The following is an 8,928-nucleotide window of genomic DNA, read 5'->3' as shown; positions in this document are numbered from 1 at the left end:
GATTCCTTTACTTAGGAGTACTAAATGTTATATTTTTCTAGACAACTCTTTAGTTTGTTACGATGATTTTTTAGGTTTAATGTTGTCCTCCAGTAGATCTGGAAGACACTCAAACTCCATATTGTCTATTGATTTGATCATCTAGGTTATTAGAATATTGATGGAACTGATCCTAGGACACACTTCTGCAGAAAATCCTTACAGCTTTCTGTTTTGATAGTAGGCTGTGATTTTATTTTTTTCTGTTCTGAAAGCTCTAGCTCTGCATTTGTACAGTAATAGTTGCATCTGAGCTGTGTTTGTCTTGCTTATAAGAATGCCCTGTGATAGTCAGATGTCAAGATAAAGATACTTCATCTACTGCTTTTTCATTACACTACTATGGAAGAAAGGATTTTAATGTAACTTGTTCTGGCCAACTTGTGTCAGTACTGTGGAAAGCATAAATGAGTATAGTTGGAGTACTTGTTCCAAAATATTTTTTAGAATTAAAAATTAATGGTCTTGATTCTGGTCAAGAACCTTTTGCTGCTTCTCTTCTTCCCTGTCTCTGTTTAAAAACAGGCATTTCAGCTTGCCAGTTCTCAAATATAACTACTACTACTGTTTCTGAGACTGCTTTTTTAACGTATCATATTAATATAAAGATTAATATATCATTTTTTAACATTTCTTATAGAGAAGTCTTTGGGGCCAAGAGAGCCTGTGAACATCTAACTTCAGGAAACTTACATTCTAACCCATTCTTTTCTTTTACTAGGCACAGATCTTTCTTTGTGAATGGTGTGAATACAGTTGCTTGTAGTTGCCATCACTAGGGAATACTGAAGTGAAAACAGCCATTAAACAGTTCGTTTCTAATGTCATCAGCTGTGAGTTGTTTTTCTTCCATCTTGCATAACTAACACTTCCCTTGCTTTTTTGTTTTTTTTCTTTTAATGCAGGTGTACTTACACTGCAATCTCTTCTTGTCAACTGTTGTTTATTTTGTTTTCCTCTTTTGGTTCTGATATGGTCCCTGTGTTCTCTTGTTGCTCCTACTTAATAATTCTTAACTAATCTGTCCTCGTTTCCATTACTTATATGCTTTTGTCTTCTGAGATTGTTGAAGAGCAATTTGTTGGTCAGGTTGGTCCCTTTTTACACTTGCTGTACTTTCTTTCCATTGGCATAATTTGAGCTCGTTATCTTGATATCATTTATTTGGGAACTGCTAGGTCTCCTGTACCCTTTTCTGCCCTAGAAAATCTAAGGGAAAAATCAAGGAAGAAAATAGCGTGAAACCTTACTAAGCAGTGTTAGAACAGAGGAAGAAGTAGACAGAAGACTAAGTGCGTGAAGCTTTCAAAGTTGCGTTTAGGTGCTGTGATGTCTAGGCAGCCTGAGATTGCTCTACTTGCAGAAACTTAAGAATTTGGGGCATTAAATACATATCCTCTTTTCTGTCCTCTACCTATGTCCTGTCTGATGGCAACTGTAAGCCGAGGAGGCTGTGCTAATCTTCTGCCACTATGGGTTTTTTTATTTTTCCTTTCAATAAATTAGTGCTTTTCTAGTAATAGCAAGAAGGGCCTTAATAAAAGCATAGGGCTGCACATTTGTTGACTCTCACTTCTCCCCAGGTAAGATTGACCCTGTAGCTTTTCTTTCATAGCAGCCGTCAATCAGACTATATTTTTCTTTCTTGATTCTTACAGAGCCAGTGGTGTTCTGAACTGCGTTTTATCACTTGCTGCCTTTGCATGATGCTTTAGTAACTTTCTTAAGGTGTATTTCTAAGGGTTGTGTTATTCGGAGGACAAAATTATCCTGCAAAATCCTGTGTTATTGATTATCCTTGAGAGAGCAGGAAACTAGCCTGACCTCTCAGGAGCACATCCTAAGTTTGAATCTAGTCTTCATTTAACATTGGCAGGTGCAAGTCTGCCAAATGACCTGGAATTGCATTAGTGATTAATCTGACCTTATCTGCTTTGCTGGTTAGGCTTAGGGAAAATAACAACTTTTGGAATAAAAGGTGAAATTGTATTTTTCACTATCGTCGCATCTCTCAAGTATGCAGTTCAGCCTGATTCCAGCAGTGAAGTGGTATGGGTTTTATGCATCTGTCTGTTCCTTTTTCTTTGTACTATTTCACATGAATCGTTTGTATCAGAACTTTCTCATTACATCTGTCACTATGTGCTGATTACCTCTCTGTGAATATCAGTCTTCCTTTTCACTGTGCCCTTTCTGTTTTCTGTCAGGTTCAAAACACTGTATTCTCCGCTGCCTTCCCTCTCATGTCATTAGCTGCAAGCAACTCAGCCTCTAAAAGTGTCATTTGAAGGCTCCTTTTAGTTTTCTAAAAATTTCTACTCAAGGCTCTTTGTTTCTGAAAGCTCCTTCTAACAGCTCTGTTTCTTCAGGCTCCATTTTGTAGGAATATTCCACTGTAATGTCTGGCTTTATAAACTGAGGCAAGTACAGCATAGAAGCCAAGGGAATTCCTTCCCGCGCCCCTCTTTTTTTTTTCCTCCTTGCTTCCTATTCAAACAGTTGCTGTGTTTAGTTGTGGTTGGATACACTGGAATCTCTTGCTTTCTTAATAGTAGCAGAAAGTAGTGTTTAATTTCCAGATGTCATCTTCACACTTCAGACTTTCCAGTCTCTCTTCCAACAGTTGTTGCATTAGTAAACTTCAAGGTGACAGAGTAAAAGATAAATTTGATTCTTTGTTCCTTCATACCAAATAAGTCTACATGTACCTTTAGGCAAATATACTGATTACATTAACCAACAATTGAGTATACAAAAGTCTTCCTTGTCCTGATGCCTGATGAGATAGGACAGATTAATATTCTGTATAAACTATTAATTAAAAGTCCTGTTTTGTGGCTACATACTTGGACAGGTCTGCCACAATGAGCTGAGCAGCAGATCAATTTAAGTGAGGAAACCTGAAAAAAACACCAAATAAACAAAAACCCCAGATCTTTTGCTTTTATATGTATTACAGGAATGACTGCTTGTACTTCAGGTTGCAAGGACATGTAGGCAGAGACAGCTTCCTCCCTAAAGAATCAGCAGCATGAACGAATATCACCAAAAAGCAGAGAAGGATTAAATGGTTGATTTGCCCAGCTGTGATTGTGATGGGAGAATAGTATCTGACCCTTAAGTCAAAATCTGGTGTCTTTCTGCCTACACCAGGCTGAGTACTCAGTTTGACAAGTGGTGCTTGAACTTGGTTTATAATGAATTGCTATCACTTTTGGAAAAATCAGGAACACTTTGCTGACTTCAGAGAAGTGTACTCCAGAGTCTTTGTTGGGAACTGGAAATGCTGCCAACTTTTTCTAAAATAGCCTGAAGTTCAGATTGTTGAAATAAGAAGTAATGAGCTACTGCTGTATGCCGAAGCCTGTGTGTAACACCATGCAGCTCATGAGCCTTGAGGACTCCAATTCTGTCCTTGGTGTTAAGATTTCTTTGCATTTTGTGATTGGATTCTGGTGGTTGTGAAAATTAGCAAGGCTATTACAGGGTTACATCTTATTAAATGCAGTATTTAAGTGAAGATGTGTGTGTGTGTTTCAACAGATGGGTAAAAGCATTTTAGGGAATATTTTCTGTACAATCTGTAACATTTGAGAGGACATGAAATAAATAACTAAGAATTTGCCAGATCTCTGAGGTTTTCTTCTGCTTCATGTTTCATTCTTCTGTGGACAAGCATGTCTGATTGGGAAAGCTGGCATCTCTCACCCAAAAATCTGCAAACATTAATTGAGCTTAAGGAGAACATCATCTTTGTTTAAATTTTTATCATCCCTAGACTTCAAAATTAAAGCAAGAGGGGGAAGTAGATTTACTCCTTGCACTGGTTTAAAACTGTCAAGCCTTGGCTTGATCTGTCCTTGAGAGAGCCCTTGTCCTGTGTCCCACGCCCAGCTGCACTTGAAATACTTTGAGTGTCTTGATGCTGCCTTAAAATGGGTACAGACCACAGCAAGTGGGGTCTTACATGGCTGGAGCCTTTTTGAGGAGCAGCTTCTACTTCATTTCTCTCTTAAATTTCAAAGATGGTATCTGGAGAAAACAAATGCTTTGCAGCTTGATTGTTTGCCTGCTTTGTTCAAACTGTAACTGTGTCGCATGGTTTGAACTACAGAGCCCTGGCAGTCCCTGGGGTTCTGCTTTCTGGTCATCTTCCTGGCTTTCACGGAGCCATGGGTGAACAGGGACTCATACCAGTGGCTTGTGGTCACTGGCTTATGGGGGCACAAAGTCCTTCCTCCAGGGGTTTGCAATCTAAATAGACAACGTGTAGCACAGTCTACCCGCTGTTAGAGATGTGGGACTGAATGCCTGGGGAGGCTGAGGAAGGACTTCCCGTTTTGCAGTAAAAAAACCCCTTTCTGTGGGTGGTCTGAGCTGACTCCATGATTTTCCCTGAAGGGGAGTGGGAAGGACTCGGCTGCCCAGCTGAGAGGGGTGAGAGATGGTGCATCTCTCTGGGCTGTGGTGGAGACAGGGCCATCAGCCCTGATGGAGACAGGACACATCACATCATCTGGGATACAGAAGAGGATGTGTTTTACCAGTTTGAGTGCCAGCTCATTCACAGCATAACACAGGAACTCAGTGACTGGGGGGTAAAGAATAGGAGAGATGAATTTCCATTTCACAGGACTCAAAATCAGTGTATTTTTTAAGACTTTCAGTATTTCAATCTCAATTTCAATATTCAGTGTTTTCAACATTTCTGTCAGTAAAATCTAAACATTAATGAATATTTTTAACTTGAGATTTGGAGAAGCTAGGAACAGAACAAACCCTGCTACCCCTTTTTGAGCCCTAAGTCTGTTTTTAGTAACTTCAGCTAGCTTTCCTCTCTCAGAATTACATTTTGTCCTTGTCTTTGTCCTTTCATGTTTTGGCCTGTCACATAGCGGGTTTATGTGAAGCCAGCTGTACTAAGGACAGATTCCTGTGGTCAATGTTCCCATTATCAGATTTCGTCAGAACAGCTCTGCAAAGAAGAAATTTGGCTTGATCAGGATACCCACGTGCTGCATATAAAACACCCAGAGAGTCTCCGCTCTATTCCTACCTGGTTTGTGTTGATAAAAACACGAAGCCACTGTACCACACCACCAGAGCTCCAGACTCAAGTCATTTCATAAGGCTTCTTTCTCCGACTACAGTAATGCCAATGCAAAATAACATTATAGGGATCAGCTGCTGTGTTCAGGTGCTGACTAGGGGTACTGTTTGTTCCTGTTCAGCTACCTGGGGTAACAATATAGGACTCTTCATCTTAGGACTCTCAAACTTTAGAGCTTGATAAAGGAAGTTTGTTTATCATTCCCAGTTGCCTAATCCATAAAACAGGGTTTGTTCTAACCTTCATTCCCTTGCCCCCCCCCCCCCAGGCTGATACATGCCATCCTTCAGCCTGCCTGTGCTCTCTGTCATTGCCAGTTCCTGGCTGAATATAGCCCATGCATTTGTCAGAGCAAGAGGGACATTTTGAATGGGTGACATTAAATCAGAACAATAGACCAAAGCAGCATTTTCAGGTGCCTCAATGTATTCGACCTCCCTGTGTGCAGGATTTCCCCAGGTACAGTACTGCACACTGACAAATTTCAAAACTTAATAAGATGGCTATTTCCAAACTGATGAACATCTGTTGGGAGGTTGCCAAAGACACAAGTGACAATTAGATGCCCACATGCCTCTGAATCTTGGCAAAAACCAGCTGCATTATGCAGCCTATGGGAGCAGTGCTAGGTCTGGCTTCATTACAGACCGCAGGGACACTTGGACTATTCAGTGCTTGGGAAAAGATGGGAAGCCAGGTGATGAACTGGGTGACAAGACCAAGCCCTTCCATCTTTATCTTCCATGATTATAATGAATTGTCTTGTGTTGAGAATTGCCCCACTTCTGTCCATAGCCTGATGATGCCTCAGGCAAGTTCCTTCCTAGAAATTAGTTGTTGTCTTATAAGTTCAAGATCCAGAATTTTTTTTTGTTTTCAGCTTTATTGGTAAGATATAGCTGTGCTGTTTTATCCTCCTGCTTAGGCTTTTGCTCCTTTAACTGTTAGGTTCATGAAGGAGCAAAGCAGCTCTGATTAGTTTGAAAGAGTTTTAAATTGAAAAGACACCATCACAGAGGGTCTCTCAACAGAAGTTGGCTGTGTCACCCTGCTAACTATAAAACCTTTCTCAAAGAGCTAATTTGCAAATGTTGATAGTTTGTTGTTGGGGGGGGGGTATTATTATTATTAAAGCATTCTGGGTTTGTTACCCCAGTGTCTCAGGCCAAAAATTATTAGAAGAGCTTCCATATTGTGTTCAAAAAACGGTTAGATGTGGCATTTCGGGGCATGGTTTAGTCTAGTCTACCCTTGATTGGCTTAGAGTAGACTTGGTAGTGTAGGTTAATGGTTGGGCTGGATGATCTTAAAGGTCTTTTCCAACCTAAACGATTCTATGATTCTATGATTCATATGCCGTCTATGACTTGAGACATTTAGAGAGAAACTGATTTCCCTCAGGAAATATTTTTCAGATAATTCTACCTGAATATAGACAGGTATGTGACGACTCTGTGTTTCCCTCTAGATTCTTATAAATACTCTCTTCCCTGGAGAAAAGAGAATTAATACTTCAAATAAATACTCTCTTCCCCATAATTGCTCTCTTCTTTTTTAGCCTGTCCTTTCTTCCACCTCCTGTATGCTGGCCTTTCTGCACTGGAGCTCTGCCACGAGTCTCCTGCTTGGCCAAGCCATTTCCTGATACACCCACCTGTCTTCCTGAGTATCAAGGTGGGCCCCACCTGTGGTTGGAGGATGCTGTCCTTAAAGGCTTGCCAGCTCTCCTGAGCATCTTTCAGACCTGCCCCACAGGATCCCACCTACCAATTCCCTGAACAAGCAGCAGCCTGCTCACCTGGAGTCCAGGATCTGTGCTGTGCTGCACTCCTTCCTCTTTCCCCACAGGATCCTGGACCCCAGTATTGCATGGTTGCTACAGCCGTGGCTGCCATTGACTATCACATCCCCAGCCAGCTCTTCCTTGTCAGTGAATAGCAGATGCTGGAGAGCATCGTCCTGCTTGGCCCACGCAGTACCTGTATCAAGAAGTTCTCCCTGACACCTCCAGAAGTCTCCAACACTTGTGTCCTGCTGTGTTGCCCTTCCAGCGGATGAAAGGAGGTTAAAGTGCCCCAAAGAACAAGAGTCGTGAATACAGAGGCTTGAGCCATTTAAAGAAGTCTGTGTTTGCCCTCAGCCTGGTCAGGCGAGGTGGCACCCTCCCCCTGTGATGCCACTGTCACCAGTCTCTCCTGATCCTGACCCACGAGCCTGCACCCAGCCCATCACCCATCCCATGGAAGTGCTCTGCACTTCGGAGCTGCTTCTTCATGGAGAGGGCATCTCCCCTCCTCTTATTCACTGCCTGTCTTACCTCCAGAGGTGGTACCCACCAGTGCAGGTGGTCACAGCAGCTCTCCAGTCCTGCGGCGATGCCACTGCCCCGTGACCCCACAGGAGTGCTTATCCCTCCGGATTGTTTCCCAGACTGTGCACACATGTGCACTTGCATACTAGATGGGGGATGCTTCATTTCACCCTCTTCCTGATGTCTCTTGTTCTCATCACCCTAGACACTTACCTTTCTTAAGCATGTCAAATTTGACACTGGGCTTGGTTTAAAAAAAAAAAATATATATAAAATTAGTTTCCTTTTACAGACCTCAAGTGTTTGTTTATGTTCAAACCTGAATTTAAGTCTTTCTCCAGGTTAAGCTCCTTGCCTAGGCTGCTGGCACTCAGAAAGATAAACATGATCAAAACTCCCAAAGTGAGGACTGGGGTGGAGGGGGTGTCAAGCTGATGCAAAGCTTCTGTCACGTCATTGTGCCTGTACCCCTCACTCGTCTCCCATCACTGCTGCCTAAGAAACAAATCATCAGTGTGTGAAATTGCAATGCAGTGGTGGAGCTGGAGCCTCTGCTGTACACAGGAGGTGGAGCACATGAGGCTTTCAGACATAATTAGGAAGGATGTTGCCTGAGTGTAAAGATAAGATTCTCTTCATTGGCAGGAGAAGGTAAAAATGTTTTCTCCTGATGGGGAAGGCAGCTGTAGGTCTGCGGGAGAGTCGGGGCAGCGGGAGGTGCACTGAACGTCTCAGTGGGGCAGGAGGTTCTCGTAGGAGCCAGATGAAAATGGAGAATTAGGAGGGAAAAACCTCAGAGCAACATTTGGGCTCATGTTATAGCTAAGAGTGCTACTCATTGAAGATCATATTTGATGAAATTTGCATGAATTATCCTTTTCCTTCCTAATTATGGAGCTGGCATAATGATTCAAGAATATCCACAGACTTTATGAAGTGAATTTTGTGAAGGGAAAGCTGTGAACTATATTTGATTTGTTTAATTTATTTGACAAGCTTTGAGTTCTGACTCAGCTTGGGGGCAAAGAAATGCTGGCAGGGAAAGAGAGCACAAGGCCTTTATCTTCACTGAATTATTTCTGCTAGCAAAGAAAACCTTTGGCTCTTCAATTATTTCAGTCCCAGCCTGATGTTTATTTCCTGTCACCCAGTCCTGGATCATCTGACTTGTCATACAGGATCATGGCTGCTTTTTCCTCTTCAACCTAATGCTAAAAATGAGAAGCTCAATTCCTCTCCTTACCTGACAGCCTACCAACAAGGCGTGTTTTGACAAGAAATTTTGGAACTGCACGGAATTGCCATAAAATCCAGTATCGGGTGAAATGATCGCCCCTGACATTTGGAGCACAAACTGGAAATAGGTCTTCCAGGCTAACATGTCTTGGGACATCGCTGTTGCTATTAAAGAGTGGCACAAGACAGTTAGGCACAGGGAGGGTGTGAACACCAACATAAACAGACAGAT

The sequence above is a fragment of the Pelecanus crispus genome, chromosome 1 (assembly GCF_030463565.1).
Source record: "Pelecanus crispus isolate bPelCri1 chromosome 1, bPelCri1.pri, whole genome shotgun sequence".
NCBI lineage: Eukaryota > Metazoa > Chordata > Aves > Pelecaniformes > Pelecanidae > Pelecanus > Pelecanus crispus.
Note: the sequence above shows the minus strand (reverse complement) of the source record.